The sequence below is a fragment of the Rutidosis leptorrhynchoides genome, chromosome 8, assembly GCF_046630445.1.
Source record: "Rutidosis leptorrhynchoides isolate AG116_Rl617_1_P2 chromosome 8, CSIRO_AGI_Rlap_v1, whole genome shotgun sequence".
NCBI lineage: Eukaryota > Viridiplantae > Streptophyta > Magnoliopsida > Asterales > Asteraceae > Rutidosis > Rutidosis leptorrhynchoides.
Window position 1 is genome coordinate 106,406,231 of NC_092340.1, and position 26,848 is coordinate 106,433,078.

Genomic DNA, 26,848 nt, shown 5'->3' on the forward strand with positions numbered 1-26,848 from the left:
ATTAAGTCAGCTGTCCTCGTTAGTAACCTACAACTAGTTGTCCACAGTTAGATGTACATAAATAAATCGATAAATATTATCTTGAATCAATCCACGACCCAGTGTATACGTATCTCAGTATTGATCACAACTCAAACTATATATATTTTGGAATCAACCTCAACCCTGTATAGCTAACTCCAACATTCACATATAGAGTGTCTATGGTTGTTCCGAAATATATATAGATGTGTCGACATGATAGGTCGAAACATTGTATACGTGTCTATGGTATCTCAAGATTACATAATATAAAATACAAGTTGATTAAGTTATGGTTGGAATAGATTTGTTACCAATTTTCACGTAGCTAAAATGAGAAAAATTATCCAATCTTGTTTTACCCATAACTTCTTCATTTTAAATCCGTTTTGAGTGAATCAAATTGCTATGGTTTCATATTGAACTCTATTTTATGAATCTAAACAGAAAAAGTATAGGTTTATAGTGGGAAAAATAAGTTACAAGTCGTTTTTGTAAAGGTAGTCATTTCAGTCGAAAGAACGACGTCTAGATGACCATTTTAGAAAACATACTTCCACTTTGAGTTTAACCATAATTTTTGGATATAGTTTCATGTTCATAATAAAAATCATTTTCTCAGAATAACAACTTTTAAATCAAAGTTTATCATAGTTTTTAATTAACTAACCCAAAACAGCCCGCGGTGTTACTACGACGGCGTAAATCCGGTTTTACGGTGTTTTTCGTGTTTCCAGGTTTTAAATCATTAAGTTAGCATATCATATAGATATAGAACATGTGTTTAGTTGATTTTAAAAGTCAAGTTAGAAGGATTAACTTTTGTTTGCGAACAAGTTTAGAATTAACTAAACTATGTTCTAGTGATTACAAGTTTAAACCTTCGAATAAGATAGCTTTATATGTATGAATCAAATGATGTTATGAACATCATTACTACCTTAAGTTCCTTGGATAAACCTACTGGAAAAGAGAAAAAATGGATCTAGCTTCAATGGATCCTTGGATGGCTCGAAGTTCTTGAAGCAGAATCATGACACGAAAACAAGTTCAAGTAAGATCATCACTTGAAATAAGATTGTTATAGTTATAGAAATTGAACCAAAGTTTGAATATGATTATTACCTTGTATTAGAATGATAACCTACTGTAAGAAACAAAGATTTCTTGAGGTTGGATGATCACCTTACAAGATTGGAAGTGAGCTAGCAAACTTGAAAGTATTCTTGATTTTATGAAACTAGAACTTTTAGAATTTATGAAGAACACTTAGAACTTGAAGATAGAACTTGAGAGAGATCAATTAGATGAAGAAAATTGAAGAATGAAAGTGTTTGTAGGTGTTTTTGGTCGTTGGTGTATGGATTAGATATAAAGGATATGTTATTTTGTTTTCATGTAAATAAGTCATGAATGATTACTCATATTTTTGTAATTTTATGAGATATTTCATGCTAGTTACCAAATGATGGTTCCCACATGTGTTAGGTGACTCACATGGGCTGCTAAGAGCTGATCATTGGAGTGTATATACCAATAGTACATACATCTAAAAGCTGTGTATTCTACGAGTACGAATAAGGGTGCATACGAGTAGAATTGTTGATGAAACTGAACGAGGATGTAATTGTAAGCATTTTTGTTAAGTAGAAGTATTTTGATAAGTGTATTGAAGTCTTTCAAAAGTGTATAAATACATATTAAAACACTACATGTATATACATTTTAACTGAGTCGTTAAGTCATCGTTAGTCGTTACATGTAAGTGTTGTTTTGAAACTTTTAGGTTAACGATCTTGTTAAATGTTGTTAACCCAATGTTTATAATATCAAATGAGATTTTAAATTATTATATTATCATGATATTATCATGTATGAATATCTCTTAATATGATATATATACATTAAATGTCTTTACAACGATAATCGTTACATATATGTCTCGTTTAAAAATCATTAAGTTAGTAGTCTTGTTTTTACATATGTAGTTCATTGTTAATATACTTAATGATATGTTTACTTATCATAGTATCATGTTAACTATATATATATCCATATATATGTCATCATATAGTTTTTACAAGTTTTAACGTTCGTGAATCACCGGTCAACTTGGGTGGTCAATTGTCTATATGAAACATATTTCAATTAATCAAGTCTTAACAAGTTTGATTGCTTAACATGTTGGAAACATTTAATCATGTAAATATCAATCTCAATGAATATATATAAACATGGAAAAGTTCGGGTCACTACAGTACCTACCCGTTAAATAAATTTCGTCCCGAAATTTTAAGCTGTTGAAGGTGTTGACGAATCTTCTGGAAATAGATGCGGGTATTTCTTCTTCATCTGATCTTCACGCTCCCAGGTGAACTCAGGTCCTCTACGAGCATTCCATCGAACCTTAACAATTGGTATCTTGTTTTGCTTAAGTCTTTTAACCTCACGGTCCATTATTTCGACGGGTTCTTCGATGAATTGAAGTTTTTCGTTGATTTGGATTTCATCTAACGGAATAGTGAGATCTTCTTTAGCAAAACATTTCTTCAAATTCGAGACGTGGAAAGTGTTATGTACAGCCGCGAGTTGTTGAGGTAACTCAAGTCGGTAAGCTACTGGTCCGACACGATCAATAATCTTGAATGGTCCAATATACCTTGGATTTAATTTCCCTCGTTTACCAAATCGAACAACGCCTTTCCAAGGTGCAACTTTAAGCATGACCATCTCTCCAATTTCAAATTCTATATCTTTTCTTTTAATGTCAGCGTAGCTCTTTTGTCGACTTTGGGCAGTTTTCAACCGTTGTTGAATTTGGATGATCTTCTCGGTAGTTTCTTGTATAATCTCCGGACCCGTAATCTGTCTATCCCCCACTTCACTCCAACAAATCGGAGACCTGCACTTTCAACCATAAAGTGCTTCAAACGGCGCCATCTCAATGCTTGAATGGTAGCTGTTGTTGTAGGAAAATTCTGCTAACGGTAGATGTCGATCCCAACTGTTTCCGAAATCAATAACACATGCTCGTAGCATGTCTTCAAGCGTTTGTATCGTCCTTTCGCTCTGCCCATCAGTTTGTGGATGATAGGCAGTACTCATGTCTAGACGAGTTCCTAATGCTTGCTGTAATGTCTGCCAGAATCTTGAAATAAATCTGCCATCCCTATCAGAGATAATAGAGATTGGTATTCCATGTCTGGAGATGACTTCCTTCAAATACAGTCGTGCTAACTTCTCCATCTTGTCATCTTCTCTTATTGGCAGGAAGTGTGCTGATTTGGTGAGACGATCAACTATTACCCAAATAGTATCAAAACCACTTGCAGTCCTTGGCAATTTAGTGATGAAATCCATGGTAATGTTTTCCCATTTCCATTCCAGGATTTCGGGTTGTTGAAGTAGACCTGATGGTTTCTGATGCTCAGCTTTGACCTTAGAACACGTCAAACATTCTCCTACGTATTTAGCAACATCGGCTTTCATACCCGGCCACCAAAAATGTTTCTTGAGATCCTTGTACATCTTCCCCGTTCCAGGATGTATTGAGTATCTGGTTTTATGAGCTTCTCTAAGTACCATTTCTCTCATATCTCCAAATTTTGGTACCCAAATCCTTTCAGCCCTATACCGGGTTCCGTCTTCCCGAATATTAAGATGCTTCTCCGATCCTTTGGGTATTTCATCCTTTAAATTTCCCTCTTTTAAAACTCCTTGTTGCGCCTCCTTTATTTGAGTAGTAAGGTTATTATGAATCATTATATTCATAGATTTTACTCGAATGGGTTCTCTGTCCTTCCTGCTCAAGGCATCGGCTACCACATTTGCCTTCCCCGGGTGGTAACGAATCTCAAAGTCGTAATCATTCAATAATTCAATCCACCTACGCTGCCTCATATTCAGTTGTTTCTGATTAAATATGTGTTGAAGACTTTTGTGGTCGGTATATATAATACTTTTGACCCCATATAAGTAGTGCCTCCAAGTCTTTAATGCAAAAACAACCGCGCCTAATTCCAAATCATGCGTCGTATAATTTTGTTCGTGAATCTTCAATTGTCTAGAAGCATAAGCAATCACCTTCGTTCGTTGCATTAATACACAACCGAGACCTTGCTTTGATGCATCACAATAAATCACAAAATCATCATTCCCTTCAGGCAATGACAATATAGGTGCCGTAGTTAGCTTTTTCTTCAATAACTGAAACGCTTTCTCTTGTTCATCATTCCATTCAAATTTATTCCCTTTATGCGTTAATGCAGTCAAGGGTTTTGCTATTCTGGAAAAGTCTTGGATGAACCTTCTGTAGTAACCAGCTAGTCCTAAAAATTGGCGTATGTGTTTCGGAGTTTTCGGGGTTTCCCACTTTTCAACAGTTTCTATCTTTGCCGGATCCACCTTAATACCTTCTTTGTTCACTATGTGACCGAGGAATTGAACTTCTTCCAACCAAAATGCACACTTTGAAAACTTAGCGTACAATTCTTCCTTTCTCAATACTTCTAACACCTTTCTCAAATGTTCACCGTGTTCTTGGTCATTCTTTGAGTAAATAAGTATGTCATCAATGAAAACAATGACAAACTTGTCAAGGTATGGTCCACACACTCGGTTCATAAGGTCCATGAACACAGCTGGTACATTAGTTAAACCAAACGGCATGACCATAAACTCGTAATGACCATAACGTGTTCTGAAAGCAGTCTTTGGAATATCATCTTCTTTCACCCGCATTTGATGATACCCGGAACGTAAGTCAATCTTTGAATAAACAGACGAGCCTTGTAGTTGATCAAATAAGTCGTCGATTCTCGGTAGTGGGTAGCGGTTCTTGATGGTAAGTTTGTTCAACTCTCGGTAGTCGATACACAACCTGAATGTACCATCTTTCTTCTTGACAAACAAAACAGGAGCTCCCCACGGTGATGTGCTTGGTCGAATGAAACCACGTTCTAATAGTTCTTGCAGTTGGCTTTGCAGTTCTTTCATCTCGCTGGGTGCGAGTCTATAAGGAGCACGAGCTATTGGTGCAGCTCCTGGTACAAGATCTATTTGAAATTCAACAGATCGATGTGGAGGTAGTCCCGGTAATTCTTTCGGAAATACATCGGGAAATTCTTTTGCAATGGGAACATCATTGATGCTCTTTTCTTCAGTTTGTACTTTCTCGACGTGTGCTAGAACAGCATAGCAACCTTTTCTTATTAGTTTTTGTGCCTTCAAATTACTAATAAGATGTAGCTTCGTGTTGCCCTTTTCTCCGTACACCATTAAGGGTTTTCCTTTTTCTCGTATAATGCGAATTGCATTTTTGTAACAAACGATCTCTGCTTTCACTTCTTTCAACCAGTCCATACCGATTATCACATCAAAACTCCCTAACTCTACTGGTATCAAATCAATCTTAAATGTTTCGCTAACCAGTTTAATTTCTCGATTCCGACATATATTATCTGCTGAAATTAATTTACCATTTGCTAATTCGAGTAAAAATTTACTATCCAAAGGCGTCAATGGACAACTTAATTTAGCACAAAAATCTCTACTCATATAACTTCTATCCGCACCCGAATCAAATAAAACGTAAGCAGATTTATTGTCAATAAGAAACGTACCCGTAACAAGCTCCGGGTCTTCTTGTGCCTCTGCCGCATTAATATTGAAAACTCTTCCGCGGCCTTGTCCATTCGTGTTCTCCTGGTTCGGGCAATTTCTAATAATGTGGCCCGGTTTTCCACATTTATAACAAACTACATTGGCATAACTTGCTCCGACACTACTTGCTCCGCCATTACTCGTTCCGACACCATTTGTTCCTTTCGTTCTATTAACCCCTGGTCCGTAGACCTCACACTTCGCCGCGCTATGACCATTTCTTTTACACTTGTTGCAGAATTTGGTGCAGAACCCCGAGTGATTCTTTTCACATCTTTGGCATAGCTGCTTCTGATTGTTGTTGTTGTTGCGGTTATTATTGTTGTTGGGATGATTGTTGTAGTTGCTGTTGTTGTTGTTGTTGTTGGGCCGTTTGTTGTAGTTGCGATTGATGTTGCGATTGTTGGGATAATTATTGCGATTATTGTTGTAATTGCTGTTGTTGTTGTATTGGTGATTCTTATCACCGTTTTCCTCCCACTTTCTTTTGACTTGCTTCACATTGGCCTCTTCAGCAGTTTGTTCTTTAATTCTTTCTTCAATCTGGTTCACTAGTTTGTGAGCCATTCTACATGCCTGTTGTATGGAGGCGGGCTCGTGTGAACTTATATCTTCTTGGATTCTTTCCGGTAATCCTTTCACAAACGCGTCGATCTTCTCTTCCTCATCTTCGAATGCTCCCGGACACAATAGGCACAATTCTGTGAATCGTCTTTCGTACGTGGTAATATCAAATCCTTGGGTTCGTAACCCTCTAAGTTCTGTCTTGAGCTTATTGACCTCGGTTCTGGGACGGTACTTCTCGTTCATCAAGTGCTTGAATGCTGACCACGGTAGTGCGTACGCATCGTTTTGTCCCACTTGCTCTAGATAGGTATTCCACCATGTTAACGCAGAACCTGTGAAGGTATGCGTAGCGTACTTTACTTTGTCCTCTTCAGTACACTTACTTATGGCAAACACCGATTCGACCTTCTCGGTCCACCGTTTCAATCCGATCGGTCCTTCGGTTCCATCAAATTCCAAAGGTTTGCAGGCAGTGAATTCTTTGTAGGTGCATCCTACACAATTTCCTGTACTGCTAGATCCAAGGTTATTGTTGGTATGTAGCGCAGCCTGTACTGCGGCTATGTTTGAAGCTAGAAAAGTACGGAATTCCTCTTCATTCATATTCACGGTGTGTCGAGTAGTCGGTGCCATTTCCTTCAAAATAGTTAAATGGAACAAGTTAATCATACAGAATATTAAGAGTAGTTAATAGTATTTCGTAGCATAATATGAACTCATTTATAAAAGCTTTTTCTTCATATTAGCGTTTTATAAGTTTAAATTCGGGTAGTACCTACCCGTTAAGTTCATACTTAGTAGCTAATATACAATTCAACTACTACAATTCTATATGAAAAACTGATTATAATAATATTTCGCGTTCAAACTTTTACACAACATTTTACAAACTTACAATACCGCTTATTTTACATATAGCATGAAATATAGCACACAATAAATTTGATACAAGATGGTTGTGAAGATAATTCTAGCTAGTACACAAGTCGTTCAGCAAAGGCAATAAAGACACGTAATTCATACGTCCAGAAACAAGTCATGCATTCTGGTTTTACTAGGACTACTTCCCATCCTTGGTCTTGTGGAACATAACTGTTATGGCCGTTGATAAGACAGCGTGTTGTAACGTAGTCAAAGGGACGAGGGTTACGTAATGTCCAACAGTCCCGTAACAATCTAAAAACCTCATTTCTTACCCCAATTACCGACTCCGTCACTTGTGGGAACGTTTTGTTTAATAGTTGTAGCCCGATGTTCTTGTTCTCACTTTGGTGAGAAGCGAACATTACTAATCCGTAAGCATAACATGCTTCTTTATGTTGCATGTTAGCCGCTTTTTCTAAATCACGAAGTCCAATATTCGGATATATTGAGTCAAAATAATTTCTTAACCCATTGCGTAAAATAGCATTTGGGTTCCCCGCAATATATGCGTCAAAGTAAACACATCGTAACTTATGGATTTCCCAATGTGATATCCCCCATCTTTCGAACGAAAGCCTTTTATAAACCAAGGCATTCTTGGAACGTTCTTCGAATATCTTACAAACTGATCTCGCCTTAAATAGTTGTGCCGAGGAATTCTGACCGACTCTAGACAAGATTTCATCAATCATGTCTCCGGGTAGGTCTCTTAAAATATTGGGTTGTCTATCCATTTTGTGTTTTTATACTGTAAAATAGACAAGAGTTAGATTCATAAAAAAAATACTTATTAATACAAGCAATTTTTACATATATCATAAAGCATAAGCACATTATATTACATATATTACACCACATGAATACAACTATCTTATTCCGACTCGCTTGTTTCTTCTTCTTCGGTTTTGGTTCGTTTTGCCAAGTTTCTAGGGATATATGATGTTCCCCTAATACGAGCCGTCGTGATCCACATTGGTTTAGAAAAACCTGGTGGTTTAGAGGTTCCCGGGTCATTGTTACAACTTAAGGACTTCGGGGGTTGACGATACATATAAAGTTCATCGGGGTTGGAATTAGATTTCTCTATTTTTATGCCCTTTCCCTTATTATTTTCTTTTGCCTTTTTAAATTCAGTTGGGGTAATTTCTGTAACATCATCGGAATTCTCGTCGGAATCCGATTCATCGGAGAATTGGTAATCCTCCCAATATTTTGCTTCCTTGGCGGAAACACCATTGACCATAATTAACCTTGGTCGGTTGGTTGAGGATTTTCTTTTACTTAATCGTTTTATTATTTCCCCCACCGGTTCTATTTCTTCATCCGGTTCTGATTCTTCTTCCGGTTCCGATTCTTCTTCCGGTTCCGACTCTTCTTCCGGTTCCTCTTCGTGAACTTGTGAATCAGTCCACGAATCATTCCAATTTACATTTGACTCTTCATTATTATTAGGTGAGTCAATGGGACTTGTTCTAGAGGTAGACATCTATCACATAATATCAAACGCGTTAAGAGATTAATATATCACATAATATTCACATGTTAAAAATATATAGTTTCCAACAAAATTTGTTAAGCAATCATTTTTCAAGTAAACACGGTCGAAGTCCAGACTCACTAATGCATCCTAACAAACTCGATAAGACACACTAATGCAAAATTCTGGTTCTCTAAGACCAACGCTCTGATACCAACTGAAATGTCCCGTTCTTATTGATTAAAAACGTTCCATATTAATTGATTTCGTTGTGAGGTTTTGACCTCTATATGAGACGTTTTTCATAGACTGCATTCATTTTTAAACAAACCATAACCTTTATTTCATCAATAAAGGTTTAAAAAGCTTTACGTAGATTATCAAATAATGATAATCTAAAATATCCTGTTTACACACGACCATTACATAATGGTTTACAATACAAATATGTTACAACAAAATAAGTTTCTTGAATGCAGTTTTTACACAATATCATACAAGCATGGACTCCAAATCTTGTCCTTATTTAAGTATGCGACAGCGGAAGCTCTTAATAATCACCTGAGAATAAACATGCTTAAAACGTCAACAAAAAATGTTGGTGAGTTATAGGTTTAACCTATATATATCAAATCGTAACAATAGACCACAAGATTTCATATTTCAATACACATCCCATACATAGAGATAAAAATCATTCATATGGTGAACACCTGGTAACCGACATTAACAAGATGCATATATAAGAATATCCCCATCATTCCGGGACACCCTTCGGATATGATATAAATTTCGAAGTACTAAAGCATCCGGTACTTTAGATGGGGTTTGTTAGGCCCAATAGATCTATCTTTAGGATTCGCGTCAATTAGGGTGTCTGTTCCCTAATTCTTAGATTACCAGACTTAATAAAAAGGGGCATACTCGATTTCGATAATTCAACCATAGAATGTAGTTTCACGTACTTGTGTCTATTTTGTAAATCATTTATAAAACCTGCATGTATTCTCATCCCAAAAATATTAGATTTTAAAAGTGGGACTATAACTCACTTTCACAGATTTTTACTTCGTCGGGAAGTAAGACTTGGCCACTGGTTGATTCACGAACCTATAACAATATATACATATATATCAAAGTATGTTCAAAATATATTTACAACACTTTTAATATATTTTGATGTTTTAAGTTTATTAAGTCAGCTGTCCTCGTTAGTAACCTACAACTAGTTGTCCACAGTTAGATGTACATAAATAAATCGATAAATATTATCTTGAATCAATCCACGACCCAGTGTATACGTATCTCAGTATTGATCACAACTCAAACTATATATATTTTGGAATCAACCTCAACCCTGTATAGCTAACTCCAACATTCACATATAGAGTGTCTATGGTTGTTCCGAAATATATATAGATGTGTCGACATGATAGGTCGAAACATTGTATACGTGTCTATGGTATCTCAAGATTACATAATATAAAATACAAGTTGATTAAGTTATGGTTGGAATAGATTTGTTACCAATTTTCACGTAGCTAAAATGAGAAAAATTATCCAATCTTGTTTTACCCATAACTTCTTCATTTTAAATCCGTTTTGAGTGAATCAAATTGCTATGGTTTCATATTGAACTCTATTTTATGAATCTAAACAGAAAAAGTATAGGTTTATAGTCTGAAAAATAAGTTACAAGTCGTTTTTGTAAAGGTAGTCATTTCAGTCGAAAGAACGACGTCTAGATGACCATTTTAGAAAACATACTTCCACTTTGAGTTTAACCATAATTTTTGGATATAGTTTCATGTTCATAATAAAAATCATTTTCTCATAATAACAACTTTTAAATCAAAGTTTATCATAGTTTTTAATTAACTAACCCAAAACAGCCCGCGGTGTTACTACGACGGCGTAAATCCGGTTTTACGGTGTTTTTCGTGTTTCCAGGTTTTAAATCATTAAGTTAGCATATCATATAGATATAAAACATGTGTTTAGTTGCTTTTAAAAGTCAAGTTAGAAGGATTAACTTTTGTTTGCGAACAAGTTTAGAATTAACTAAACTATGTTCTAGTGATTACAAGTTTAAACCTTCGAATAAGATAGCTTTATATGTATGAATCGAATGATGTTATGAACATCATTACTACCTTAAGTTCCTTGGATAAACCTACTGGAAAAGAGAAAAAATGGATCTAGCTTCAATGGATCCTTGGATGGCTCGAAGTTCTTGAAGCAGAATCATGACACGAAAACAAGTTCAAGTAAGATCATCACTTGAAATAAGATTGTTATAGTTATAGAAATTGAACCAAAGTTTGAATATGATTATTACCTTGTATTAGAATGATAACCTACTGTAAGAAACAAAGATTTCTTGAGGTTGGATGATCACCTTACAAGATTGGAAGTGAGCTAGCAAACTTGAAAGTATTCTTGATTTTATGAAACTAGAACTTTTGGAATTTATGAAGAACACTTAGAACTTGAAGATAGAACTTGAGAGAGATCAATTAGATGAAGAAAATTGAAGAATGAAAGTGTTTGTAGGTGTTTTTGGTCATTGGTGTATGGATTAGATATAAAGGATATGTTATTTTGTTTTCATGTAAATAAGTCATGAATGATTACTCATATTTTTGTAATTTTATGAGATATTTCATGCTAGTTGCCAAATGATGGTTCCCACATGTGTTAGGTGACTCACATGGGCTGCTAAGAGCTGATCATTGGAGTGTATATACCAATAGTACATACATCTAAAAGCTGTGTATTGTACGAGTACGAATACGGGTGCATACGAGTAGAATTGTTGATGAAACTGAACGAGGATGTAATTGTAAGCATTTTTGTTAAGTAGAAGTATTTTGATAAGTGTATTGAAGTCTTTCAAAAGTGTATAAATACATATTAAAACACTACATGTATATACATTTTAACTGAGTCGTTAAGTCATCGTTAGTCGTTACATGTAAGTGTTGTTTTGAAACTTTTAGGTTAACGATCTTGTTAAATGTTGTTAACCCAATGTTTATAATATCAAATGAGATTTTAAATTATTATATTATCATGATATTATCATGTATGAATATCTCTTAATATGATATATATACATTAAATGTCTTTACAACGATAATCGTTACATATATGTCTCGTTTAAAAATCATTAAGTTAGTAGTCTTGTTTTTACATATGTAGTTCATTGTTAATATACTTAATGATATGTTTACTTATCATAGTATCATGTTAACTATATATATATCCATATATATGTCATCATATAGTTTTTACAAGTTTTAACGTTCGTGAATCACCGGTCAACTTGGGTGGTCAATTGTCTATATGAAACATATTTCAATTAATCAAGTCTTAACAAGTTTGATTGCTTAACATGTTGGAAACATTTAATCATGTAAATATCAATCTCAATGAATATATATAAACATGGAAAAGTTCGGGTCACTACAACATCATTTGTTCATTCCGTCTTGTTGTTACATCACATTTGTTTTTCGTTTTGTCGTCAAAATTAGTAGCTTTTGCTGAACTTAATGTCAGTCTTTGAAAATGCGCTGTTTTACCCTGTTGTGTACAATTGACAATATACATACATACAAATAACATGCATGGTAATTTGAAATGGGACTTAAAATCCCACTTTCAAATCAAATATGAAATATTAGTACAACATAATAAAAATATTAAACATTACAATAAAAGTATCAATATTTGTATGTTTAAACATAAATAAATAAAAATAATAAAAAGATAAAAATCTTAAAAATCACCAACGGAACTATATCAATCTGGATAGGGGTTCCAGTTCATGTCGTCGGTCGGGTTCCATGGTTGGTGATAGGTGTGCTGGTAGGCCTGGTTAGGGTCGTAGAGAGTATATGGTGGTCTCATCTCGGGCTGGTGTGGAGGATAGTAAGCAGGTCGGGTCGGTACGTAGTGATCCTGAGGTGATAGCCGGCTCATGATCTGACGCTGATGATAGTCCCATCTATCATGATGTCGTTGCCTGGAATGCTCGTACTCATTCTGGGCTTGCTACTGCTCGTACTGTCTATGTCTCTCCTCATTTGTCATTTCTACATCATCTACACGCTGGTAGACGTCAGTCATAGCCTCCCTAATGTCATCTACTTCCTCCATTTCCTCATCTGAACCTCTTTCTACCTGAGGATGATTACCAACATATGGTATTGCCTGATTGCGTCTGCTCTTTAATACCTTAGCACCCTGATAGATCCTCAATCCTAAAGGCTCAACCTGTTCCCTACATACCAAAAGTGGACCTCCTTGATCCCTATCTACACCCAAATACTCTCCAATGAGAGTAACAAAAATACCTCCTCCTATTATTCCCCCTTCCTGTATTCCTTCCACCATCTTAGACAAATAAAAACCAACACAGTAAGGGATATTAACAAAGCCTCTTGGGTCTCGAATACACTTTAGGTAAAATATATCATGTAAGGTCATTTTCTCCTTGTTATGACCTCTCTGTGTAATCGAGTTAGCCAGAAATCTATGAATTATACGAAGCTCAGCTCTGTGAATATGTAAGTAGGTGTGTGTTCCTGCCCGCCCAAAAACATTAAAATCTGACATACACCTCCAGACGGCGTTAGCATCAAAATTCCTATCTACCATTTCACCATGATAAATCAAATTTGTACAATCGGGTAATAGTAATTCAGCGGGCGTATATATCTGTAAAGCCCTGGCTATGTCCAACATGGACATCCTGTACATCCTACGGCCAAGTATAAATCTAAACTTCTATCATCTAACCTATCTACATCCGCATTTAACGCTATAGTACTCATAAGCTCAATGCACCATTCCTTATATACAGGTCTACGAATGGTGAATAATCATTCCCAATCGGGAAAAGAAGAGCTGCCATACCTTTGGATCAGATGCTTTCTAACTGAGTTAGCAAGTTGGACCCTTTCCAAAGGCTCCCAATCGATTACCCTTGGCACTTCTACATTTTTCGGTACCAGTTTGAATTTGTTACTTTGATATGTTGGGTAATCTTTCCAGCTTCGATCAAATCTTAGATTGGGATGCAACTGTTCTTCATGAATCGTTGGGTGAGCTACTATAGGATGCATCGGAAATACTACGTAAGCATAAACATATTGTTGATGCGGATCATAATAAGGTACGTGTTGATCAGGTGGTTGTTGTTGTTCCTGTTGTTACTCCAGTTCATATTGCATTTTCGGTTCAGGTTCTGGAGCAGGTTGTCTAGATGATGATGATGATGCACCATCAGTATTAGTAAATCTCTACAAAACACATTAAACACAAATTTTGTGTATCCAAATATGCATTAGCGTTAGCAAAATAACAACTTGAAACAATTACAATAACATGTTTAATCAAAATTAAACTTATACACATTTTCACAATTTTAACAATTCTACACTTTTTCAAATAAGCATATATGAAAATGTTTACAAAGTTCATAAGCATTCAACTCAAATAACATGTTAAAACAACCATTACTAGTAATTAAACAAGTTTCAAATGGCATTTACATCAATTTAATCAAGTTCATAAATTTTATACCTAAAAAGTCCACTTTAATTCTCAAAAATCATGTTTAGGATCAAAGTTTGGATCATTTAGCTACCTAAACATGTTACACAACTTAATTTAGCAATAATTCATGAAAAAAATTGGCCATAACATGTTTATATCAAAAAGCACCAAATTGCTCAAGAACACAAACCCTAGATTCCTAAAAATTTTGAAGTTTTTGGCTTCAAATCATGTTAAATAGCATCAATCTAGGTTATACATGCATAATATACTAACAATTTAACTCTAATTATACTAGAAATTAACAAAATTAAATTAGGAAAATTATAGCTCAAGAACACTAAAAATCAAATTTAAAGAGGTTTAGGGGTGAAATTGTTACCCTTCTTGATAAACTTCTTATCAAATTCATGATTAGAGCGGATTATAGCGAGAAATTTGGTTGATTTTGGTGAAAAATTGATGAAAATTTGAGGGTGTTTGAGTGTATGTTCGTGTATGTGTGTGTTTTTGTGGTGAAGACACACTGCTCGATGGGTATTTGATTCTGTCCAGTTTTTTTGACACTATGCGACCGCATGGTTTTTATGAAGGAACCCCATGCGATCGCATGAGGTCTGTTTTTTTTAAATAAAATCCTTATACTTTTTAAAACAAATAATTAATAAATTTTAAAAATTTGTTTCTTTTTAGGAGTGAGGACGTTTCGGATCGTTGTCCAAGTCCGTCTCTCAACAAAGTTTTAAAATTTTGTTATTTCAAAGCGTTGTTTTAAAAGCAAAGATTTTTGGTTTTTTAATGTTTTTGGCATACTTTAATTCAATAAGATTAAAAATAATGATAATAAAAGTTCTCGTCCCTCCCTTGGGTAGAGCAATTTCGGTTCAACGACCTAGTTTTCAACTCACGACGAATTTTAAATATCAAAATTTTAACTTAACGAAATAAAGTAAATTTTTGTTTTTAAATTCACACCAAACTTAAATTTAAAATGCATAAAATTAAAAATTCATATTATTATAATTAAAAATTCACACCAAACTTATATTATAGTTTTGTTTTTATACATACAAACTTATTTTAAAAATATTAATTTTTCAAATATTTACAAACTTAAATATATTGATTTTAAAAAGTTTACAATAATAATTTAATATTAATATATTAATTTTAAAAACAAAGTAAAAAAATAAAATTAAAAAAAATCTTTTTGGTCTTTTATCCCACTTTAATCAATCAAATATTATCAAAAATATACGCCCCTCTTTTCGGTAAAGTAATTTCGGTTCAACGACCTAGTTTTACTCCTGACGAATTTATGAAATATTTTGGGTTGATTGATTAAAGATATTTATACCTTAAGAATAAACGGTAAATTTCGCAGTGATGTAATAAATTTTTGTATGATATCAATAATTTCGGTTACGCATACCTAATTTTATTGAATACCAATTTAATACTTTATAGCGAACGATTCAGCGTGTATTATCAAAAGGTTAAAAGTAATAAAATAAAAATAAAAACTGTACATACTTACCTGTGAGAGAGAATTCTCAGAGACCTGCTTTAGCCGACTCATATGAGAGTCGTGTGATTTTGTCCTCCATAGCTACATAAGCATAACCTCGAATCTTTAATATCTTTTCTTCTAAACATATGAATGGTCCTTCTCTGCATAGAGTAACAAATTCGGTATTTGAATATGTTTGATTATTTGAACATTTACCTTCGTGTGACCATTTTCCGCATTTATAACATCTTTCAAGGTGTCGTGCTCTTCTTTTTGTTGCGGATTTTGATTTTCCTTTACCAAAATGTATCTTATGATGATCTTTTCTGAGTTCTTTTCTTACTCCGTCCATTTTACCTCTTATGAACGATACCAGTTCACTCGGAAGTGTGTCATTATTACGTTTAGTAATCATAGCATGTAGCATTAGACCATGGTTCAGATCAAAGGAATTCTTCATCTCGTAAACCTAAAAAAAATAAAAATTCAGAATGGGGGGAGAAGACTAGTTCTTTAGGGTCTGCTAGGGAAAGACCATACGGATTCCATTTTCGAAAACTACACGAAAACAGAATATCTAACTCTAACAGAAATATAAATAACCCTAAATAGATTCGATTCTCCCCATACTTAGTTAGATTTGGTGTCGAAATTGTGATTAACTTCGTTTTCAATTGGACTATCAACAACTTGTATATCTTTGACTTTTACTTCAATCCAATTGTTGATTTCCTCTGTAACTTTCACAAATTCGACTAACATTGCCTTTTCATTTGGCGATAATTTGGATACTAATCGGTTACATAACTTAAAGTTTCCCTTAATCCTAGCATCGTGAATCCGTTTATAAAGTTTCTTCGTTGAACTGTTAAAAACGGGTTCATCTAATTTCGTATCATCAACGGGGTTCTTTGTGATCGGATCATCATTAAGTGTTTCTTCATCTTCCCCACACTTATGTGTTTTTATCTGTTTAACAGTTTTGGTTGGTGGAGATCTAAACTTTCGGTTCACAAAGGTGATCGATTTGTCTCCATCCCTAAGTGTCATTCTACCTTCTCTTACATCAATGAACGCTTCGGTGGTTGCTAAAAATGGGCGACCTAAAATTAGAGGAATATCAAGGTTTTCCTCCATATTAATAACTATGAAGTTTGCAACAAAGGTCAAACTTCCCACTTTAACAAGTAAATTGTTTGCTATTCCAACTGGGTGTTTAATGGTTTGATCAAATAATTGAACACCTATTCTGGTTGGTCTTAATTTACCCACACCTAGTCTTTTATATAAGGAAAGAGGCATAACATTTGCACTTGCTCCTAAATCTGCTAGTCCATTATACATAGCACCATCGTTAAGCAAGCAAGAAATGATAAATTCACCTGGGTCTCCTACTTTAGTAAGTAGAGTTGGTTTGTTACCCTTTTCCAAGTGATCTTTTCTTCGTCCTTTCAATTCTACTTGAACTTCTTTTTCTTCATTTTTTGGAATGGGAGGTTTGTATAGAAATTCTTCTTCATCACTCCAATTTGAATCCTCCCCATTTTTCAATTTTGATTTTTCATATGTTGTTGATAACATATTTATGTTTTCATTTTAAAGCTTTTCTTGAGTGGTGAAATTATGATTGACTTCATTATCAACTTCCATCGGACCATGTATGTAATGTTTAACTCTGTGACCATTAACTTTAAATACAATCCCATTTGAATTTATTAACTCTATTGTTCCGTATGGGAAAACTCTTTTGACTATAAATGGTCCAGACCATCTTGATTTCAATTTTCCAGGAAATAGCTTGAATCGTGAATTGAAAAGAAGAACTCTGTCTCCTTCTTTAAATTCTTTTGAACTTCTGATTCTTTTATCATGCCATTTCTTCATTCTTTCCTTATAGATTAAGGAATTTTCATATGCCTCAAGTCTCAATTCTTCTAATTCGTTTAGTTGACTTAATCGTAGAAGTCCGGCTTCATGTAATTCAATATTACATGTCTTCAAAGCCCAAAATGCTTTGTGTTCAATTTCTACTGGAAGATGACATGCTTTTCCGTAAACGAGTTTAAAAGGTGTGGTTCCAATTGGAGTTTTGTAGGCTGTTCTAAAAGCCCATAGTGCATCCTCCAATTTCATGGACCATTCCTTAGGATTTAATCCTACGGTTTTCTCTAGAATACATTTTAAAGCTCGGTTGGTATTTTCAACTTGTCCACTTGTTTGTAGATGATAAGCGGTTGAGATTTTATGAGTTACTCCATATCTTTTGATAACTTTCTCAAGTTGATTATTACAGAAATGAGTACCCCAATCACTTATTAAAGCTTTCGGTGTTCCGAACCTTGTAAAAAGACGTTTTAAAAAATTGACTACAACTCGTGCATCGTTAGTTGGGAGAGCTTGTGCTTCCGCCCATTTAGATACATAATCAATGGCAATGAGAATGTAGAGATTATTATGAGATTTTGGAAATGGACCCATAAAGTCAATACCCCAAATGTCAAATACTTCACATACTTGAATGACATTTTGTGGCATATCATCACGTTGACTTATTTTTCCGGCTCTTTGACAAGCATCACAGGATTTGCAAAGAAGGTGTGCGTCTTTGAAAATTGTAGGCCAATAGAATCCAGCATCGTAAACTTTTCTTGCTGTGAGTTGAGGCCCATAATGCCCTCCTGTTGGTCCTCTGTGACAATGGTTTAAAATTTGACTAGCTTCATCCCCGAATACACATCGGCGTATTATTCCATTGGGACAACTTTTAAACAAATGTGGATCTTCCCAGAAATAGTGTTTTATATCACTAAAGAATTTCTTTCATTTTTGGTACGACAACCCTTTTTCAAGGAATCCACGTACTAAGTAGTTTGCATAATCTGCAAACCATGGAATTTCACTATAATCTATCTTTAATAGATATTCATCAGGGAAGTTATCTTGTATGGCTGATTCATTTAGAACTTCTATTTCAGGATTTTCAAGACGAGAAAGATGATCAGCTGCGAGATTTTCTGCTCCCTTTTTATCTCGGATTTTAATATCGAACTCTTGTAAGAGTAAGATCCAACGGATTAATCTTGGTTTAGCATCTTGTTTCAAAAATAGGTATCGAAGAGCAGAATGGTCGGTATAGACCACCATTTTTGCTAGAACGAGATATGAACGAAATTTGTCAAAAGCAAAGACAATGGCAAGGAGTTCTTTTTTAGTAGTTGTGTAATTTTTTTGTGCTCCTTGTAATGTCTTACTAGCATAATATATAGTTTGAAATCGTTTTTCAATCCTTTGGCCTAAAACGGCTCCCATTGCAAAATCACTTGCATCGCACATTAGTTCAAATGGTAGATTCCAATTTGGAGTTATCATGATCGGCGCATTAGTGAGTTTTTCTTTAAGAATATTAAAAGATTTGATGCATTCATCTGAAAAGATGAATGGAGCATCCTTTTCTTGGAGTTTATTCATAGGAGTGGCAATTTTAGAAAAATCTTTTATGAAACGTCGGTAAAAACCGGCATGCCCTAGAAAACTCCTAACTCCTCTAACATTGGTGGGATGTGGAAGTTTAGCAATTACATCTACTTTAGCTCTATCCACTTCAATTCCTTCCTTTGAAATTTTATGACCAAGAACGATGCCTTCTTTAACCATGAAATGGCATTTTTCCCAGTTCAGTACTAGATTTGATTGTTCGCATCTAATAAGCATTCGTTCAAGATTAACCAGACATGTTTCAAAAGTATCACTGAAGACTGAAAAGTCATCCATGAAAACTTCCATTCATTCTTCTATCATGTCGTGAAAAATCGCCATCATGCACCTTTGAAAGGTTGCAGGGGCGTTGCAAAGTCCAAATGGCATGCGTTTGTAAGCAAAAGTACCATAAGGGCACGTGAATGTGGTTTTCTCTTGATCCTCGGGTGCTATTGGAATTTGAAAATATCTAAAAAAAACCGTCAAGAAAACAATAGTAACTATTTCTGGCTAATCTTTCCAACATTTGATCAATGAAAGGTAAGGGAAAGTGATCTTTTCTGGTGGCGTCATTTAATTTTCTATAATCAATACAAATACGCCATCCTGTTACAGTCCTAGTAGTAATAAGCTCATTTTTTTCATTTGTGATGACAGTCATACCACCCTTCTTTGGTACGCATTGAACTGGGCTTACTCATGGACTATCAGAGATTGGATAAATTAAACCTGCATCTAGCAGTTTAATAATTTCTTTCTTAACAACATCTTGCATATTAGGATTTAGTCTTCGTTGGCGTTGCACATACGTTTTATGACCTTCTTCCATAAGGATTTTATGTGTTCAATACGAAGGACTTATTCCTTTAATATCATGAATCTTCCATGCAGTAGATGGTTTATGATCTTTTAGCATAGAAATGAGTTGAGATTTTTCATTTTCAGTAAGAGAAGACGATATTATTACAGGTAATTCAGATTCACCATGTAAATAAGCGTATTCCAAATGGTTTGGAAGTGGCTTTAACTCTAATGTCGGTGGTTCTTCTATCGATGATTTATATCGATATCTGTCTTCTTCTTTTAGCATTTGAATATCTTCTGTTGTTGGTTCATATCCATTAGCCATAAGTGTAGCTAACATTTCAGTTTCATCAATTGGTTCAGTTCCTTCTCCTAAAGAACATTCTCCTGTTCCTTGTAATTCTGGAAATTCTTCTAACAATTCTGCATGTGAATCTATAGTCTGAATATAATAACATGTATCATCTGCAGATTGCAGTTGTTGCATTGCTCTATCAACAGAAAAGGTAACACTCTCGTCCTCTATACTTAGGGTCAGTTTCTTACCGAACACGTCTATTATTGCTTTGGCCGTGTTTAAGAATGGTCTTCCTAATATGAGAGGAACTCGAGAATCTTCTTCCATGTCTAGAATAACAAAATCTGCTGGAAATACTAAAGTACCAACTTTAACTAGCATGTTCTCCATTATCCCTCTAGGATATTTTACTGATCGATTGGCTAGTTGTATGCTTATTCGTGTTGATTTCAATTCTCTAAGGTCTAGTTTAGCGTATAGTGAATACGGCATTAAATTTATACTAGCACCTAAGTCTGCCAATGCTTCTATTGAACTAAGACTACCCAGAAAACATGGAATCGTGAAACTTCCTGGATCTGATAATTTTTCTGGTATCTTATTCAACAGCACTGCAGAACAATTAGCATTCATAGTAACAGCTGAGAGTTCTTCCATTTTCTTTCTATTTGTGATTAGATCTTTCAGAAATTTAGCATATCTAGGCATTCCTGAAATCACATCAATGAAAGGAAGATTGACATATATTTGTTTAAACATATCCAAAAATTTGGATTGCTTAGCTTCAAGTCTCTCTTTTCTCATTTTACTTGGGTAAGGAAGTGGTGGTTGGTATGGTTTAACATAAGGTTTAGCCTTAACTGTGCTATCTTCATTAACCTTTTCAACTACCGGTTCTGTTTCCTTATCTTGCTCAGATTGTGGTTTTAGTGGAGTAGGAATAGCTTCATCAGAAATTACAGGCATTTCAGGTGGTTTAAGTGTAATACCACTTCTTGTGGTAATGGCTTTAGCTGTTTCATTCTGGGGGTTAGCATTTGTATCGCTAGGTAGACTTTTCGGTTTTCTTTCACCTATTAACCTTGCTAGGTTACTTACTTCTTGTTCCAAATTTTGAATAGAAGCTTTTTGATTTCTAAATGCTTGAGCATTTTGTTCATTGGTTTGTTTCTGAGATGTGAAAAACTGCATTTGAGATTCAACTAGCTTCGACATCATGTCTTCTAAATTTGGCTTTTTATCATCGGTTTGTGGTAGTTTATTTTGAAAAATAGGTCTTTGCTGATTGTAAGTATTATTGGATACTTGTTGGTTGCTAGGACCTTGTTGGTTGTTGTATGGAACATTTCGGTTATAGTTTTGGTTTTGATTGTAAATTGGTCTTGACGGTTGATAATTATTCTGATAATTATTTCCAGGCCTTTGGTTCATGTATGAAACATTCTCTCTTTGTTCCATTGTTGGTTCAATACTGAGACAATCTTTTGTCAAATGTGGTCCTCCACACTGCTCACAAATAATTCGTATTAAGTGAATATCTTTAGTCATCTTTTCCATTCGTCTCTCGACAGCATCTATCTTTGCAGAAATGGAATCAAAGTCATGGCTAGAATCGGCTCTAGCCGCTTTAGATGATCTAACGATATCTTTTTCTTGGTGCCACTCATGTAAGTGGGAAGCAGTGTTATCAATAATTTTGTAAGCATCAGTTGCGGTTTTCTTCATAATGGAACCACCAGCTGCTATATCGATGTCTTTTCTTGTAGTGATGTCGCATCCTTGGTAGAATATTTGTACTATTTGACAAGTCTCTAAACCATGTTGCGGACATCCTCTCAATAACTTTTCAAATCTTGTCCATGCCTCATATAGAGTTTCATTTGGCTTTTGTGTGAACGTAACAATTTCTCCTTGAAGTCTTACGGCTTTAGATGCCGGAAAGAATTGTTTAAGAAATTTTTCAACTAAGATGTCCCATGTATCAATCGCCCCTTCAGGTAACGATTCTAACCAATCTTTGGCTTCTCCCTTTAAAGTCCAGGGAAATAACATGAGATAGATCTGTTCATCCTCCACTTCTCTTATTTTAAATAGTGTACAGATCCTATTAAAGGTACGAAGATGTTCATTTGGATCTTCCTTCGGTACACCACTAAATTGGCATTGATTAGTTACCATGTGTAGAATTTGTCCTTTGATTTCATAATCTGGCGCATTAATGTCAGGTTGAGTAATTGCGTGACCTTGGCCAGTGCGTTTAGCTCTCATTCGATCTTCCATACTTAGAGGTTCCAGATTTTCCATGATTTAATTTGTTGAATCTGAATCACTAGAGGATTCTGATTTAATGGGCTGTTCCTCGACAATCTCTGTTTGAATGATTGGTGGTTCCGGAGGAAAGATTAGTGGTTCAGGATCTCTGAATTGTCCCTGAATATCCTCCGGGTTCTCAATTGTGAGGTCGGGTTCAAAAAATGGATTATCGGAAATTTGAATTAGAGTACTTGGTCGACTAGATGACGATTCTAAAGAAAAATCAACAGCAACAATATTGGCTAGATGTCTTGATCGAGTTACAGGTGGTGAACGTATGAAAGGTGGTGAACGTTTTGCTCGGTGCATTCACTGAATATCCTATTAGTTATAAAAATAAAAATTATATAAGTTATCAAATTAATAGACTTTTCTGATTTTGCCCACGTTTCGAATAGCCAATAGATGCAGCAGGTAGCCAGGACCCTTTAAATCAAAAGCCCATAACTCGCCACTAACAAATCCAACTATTACTACGAACCAGAAAATTTTGGATGTCTATCAATTTAACCGCTTAAAATAATTTTTTCGTTGAAATTTAAAGAAATTTTAGAGAAGAAATAGAAAATTCTATGTCCTAAAAACTAGAGCGGCGAAAAATAAGAAATAAAAAGAGTGCGTTGGAAAACGTCGAAAAATAAAAGGTCGAAAAATAATAAAAAGAACGTAGCGCGTCGAAACTTAAAAAGTCTAAAAACTAAGAATTAAAAGTTGCGTCTAAAAATATTAAAGCTTAAAAGAAATTCTATATCCAAAACGGCAATTACTTAAAAAGGTACTAAAATATTAAAACGGCATCGCAAAATTCTAAAGCACCTAAATTCTAGTCTAAAGAAAAAGCACTTAAGGGATTTTACGGCAAAGCCTAAAAATCTAAAAATAAAAATAACTATGGCAAAAACTATGACTTAAAACTAAATACGAACGAAAAATATAAATATTACGCTAAAACAAATAAAAAGATACAAAATATAAAAATAAACTTAAAGTTGTAAAAAGTACAATTTTATATTATTTATTTTATAAAAGTATTAATTTATATATTTATTAAAACTAATTATAACTTAAAACTATAAAATAAATAAAACTAAAATTAATTAATATAAAACTAAACCCTAATTAGGGTTGATTAATAATAATTATTAATATTAAAACCCTAATTTCGTCGGATCCTATGTTTCTGACCTGTCTTTTCTCATCATGCGATCGCATGAAATCTTAGTTATACAGCCATGCGATCGCATGGGCCTCGGATCCAGTTCAGTTGTTGGGCTGCTACAGTGTAGTGGCCCGATTACTTTTATTTTTTATTTTTTTCTGTTTTTAATATAAATAAATATTTATATAAAATAATAAAATACCTATATTTAAAAACTAAAATAGAAATAAAAATACCTTTTAACTTTATATATATTACAAACTCTTAAAAATAAATATATAGATATTTTTTCTTTTTATATTTTTGTATTTTTAATATTTAAAACGTATTTTTACAAAAGAACTTTAATAAAAACTTTAGAAATTTTTTTTATAGCGTTGCGCTTTCGGCGTTTAGCAATCCCCGGCAGTGGCGCCAAAAATACTTGTTGTGCGTAGAGGTGTATACAAAATAGTAGTAATTTTTGCTACAAAATGCTATTAAATACAATACAATTTTACACAAGTTATTTATTTATTTATAGAATGGATATACCTAAACCTTGCTACAACACTTATAGGCAGTGTACCTAATCGTACAGGAATATAGTTTTTAATAAGTCCGGTTCGTTCCACAGGGATCTTAGCCAAGTTTAACGCTATATTTTTAAAACTATATTTGTAAAAATATAAATATAAGTAGTATTATTATTATAAAAGGGGATTTTACCGTTTAATGACCGGTTTGTCGATTTTAAAACTTTAGTCGCAGTTAAAACCTAATGTAAAATATTAAAAATAAATACAACTTAATTTAAAGCGTAAAGTAAATAACGATAATTAAAGTGCGATAAACAAAAGTGCGATAAATAAAATTGCGATAATTAAAAAGTACGATAATTAAAAGTGCAATTAAAATTAAATAAAATGACAGTAAATAAAAGTGCGATAATTAAAAGTGCAATTAAATATGAAATAAAAGAATTATGCTTATTTAAACTTCCGTAATCATGATGTTCGACGTGTTGTTTTTAGTTTAGTACCATGGGTTAATTGTCCTTTGTCCTGGATTATTTGATATGTCCATACGGTTTTGTCCATAATAGTCCATCAGTCATAAATATAAAGTGCGAGAGTCTTCGTCAAATTATCCTTATACCCGAAGTCAAATATTCCAACTAATTGGGGATTCGAATTGTAACAAGGTCTTAATACTTTGTTTAATGAATACACCAGGTTATCGACTGCGTGTAGTCCAAGATTTTACTACTTTGTTAACAATTACACCAATTACCCTTGAATGTAATCCACCCCTGTTTCAACAAGTCTATTAACTATTAATCCAGTTTCGTGTCCGGTAAAATGAACAATTATTGGTATTTATAGATATCCCGCCCACCGTACCCAGTCAATCGTATGTGGTTATATATAAATACATCAAATTATAAGTCTATATATTAAATTAATGAGGTATCATTTAGTTAATATAAAGCCCATTAATAGCCCATAGTCTAATTTCCACAAGTGTCGTTCTTTTATCCAAACCCCAATTATGGTACAAAGCCCAATAACTCCGTCTTTAATATTTAGCCCAACATCACGATTACTTCGGCTTAAATAAGTATAATAATAACTTAGCTACGAGACATTAATTTAAAAAGGTTGAACATAACTTACAATGATTAATAATAGCATAGCGTTACACTGACAGAATTTCGACTTACACCCTTACAACATTCGCTAACATACCCTTATTATTAAAATTAAAATTAAAATTAAAATTATAATTAATATATATATATATATATATATATACATATATATATATATATATATATATATATATATATATATATATAAATATATATATATATATATATATATACACGTTGATAGATGAAGAAGAAAAAGATGTGTTAAGTTCGATCACCAAACTGCTTTTTATAGGGATGTGGCCAGATACTGTTCACCATGCGATCGCATGGGATTTAGGCTTCCAGGCCATGTGATCACATGGCCTCTTTTTCCAGCTCAGGTACTCTTAGCTCCTAGCTTGCCGACACTTTTAATAAATAATATAATATATAAATAATTTATAAGAATTATTTATATATTAAATTATATTTATGTGCATAGTTGACTTGTAATTTTTAGTCCGTTGCGTCGAGCATTGAGAGTTGACTCTAGTCCCGGTTTCGGATTTTTGAACGTCATTGCGTACAATTTAATATCTTGTATTTTGCATTTTGCGTCTTGTACTCTTGCAATTTTGAGACGTTTCTCATCAATAATTTGAACCACTTTGATTGTACTTTGTACTTTTGAGCTTTTTGGTCGTTTGCATCTTCAAATTGTCGAATCTGTCTTTTGTCTTCGTCTTTTATTATTTAAACGAATATCACTTGTAAATAGAACAATTGCAACTAAAAGCTTGTCTTTCTTGAGAGATAATGCTATGAAATATATGTTCGTTTTTAGCATTATCAATTGCCTTTGATGAACAACTTGCGTATTTACTAGGATTGTTGTCACAACTATTTTGTATCATAGTGATTGTGTGCTATATTTCATGATATATGTATAATAGTGGTATTGTAAGTTTGTAAATTTTTGTATAAAAGTTTGAATGCGAAATATTATTACAATCAGTTTTTCATATAGAATTGTAATAGTTGAATGGTATATTAGCTACTAAGTATGAACTTAACGGGTAGGTACTACCCGAATTAAAACTATAAAACGCTAATATGAAGAAAAAGCTTTTATAAATGAGTTCATATTATGCTACGAAATACTATTAACTACTCTTAATATTCTGTATGATTAACTTATTTCTTTTGGGCTATTTTTGAAGGAAATGGCACCGACGACTCTTCAGAATTTGAACATGAACGAGGAAGACTTCCGTGTTTTCTTTGCAGCAAACATAGCCGCAGTACAGGCTGCAATGCAAAACAACAACAATAACTCTGAATCTAGCAATGCAACAAGAAATCGTGTAGGATGTTCCTACAAAGAATTCATTGCTTGTAAACCTCTGGAATTCGATGGAACCGAGGGTCCAATCGGATTGAAACAGTGGACCGAAAAGGTTGAA

General features: G+C 34.0%; 1 non-coding gene across 1 annotated transcript; it reads left to right on the forward strand.

Annotated features, from left to right (window-relative positions):
• The first annotated feature begins 22,114 nt into the window (after positions 1–22,114).
• On the forward strand, positions 22,115–22,221 carry LOC139865447 (small nucleolar RNA R71). Its single transcript, XR_011764967.1, has one exon. It is a non-coding gene; the product is annotated as a small nucleolar RNA R71 (small nucleolar RNA).
• The last annotated feature ends 4,627 nt before the right edge of the window (positions 22,222–26,848 follow it).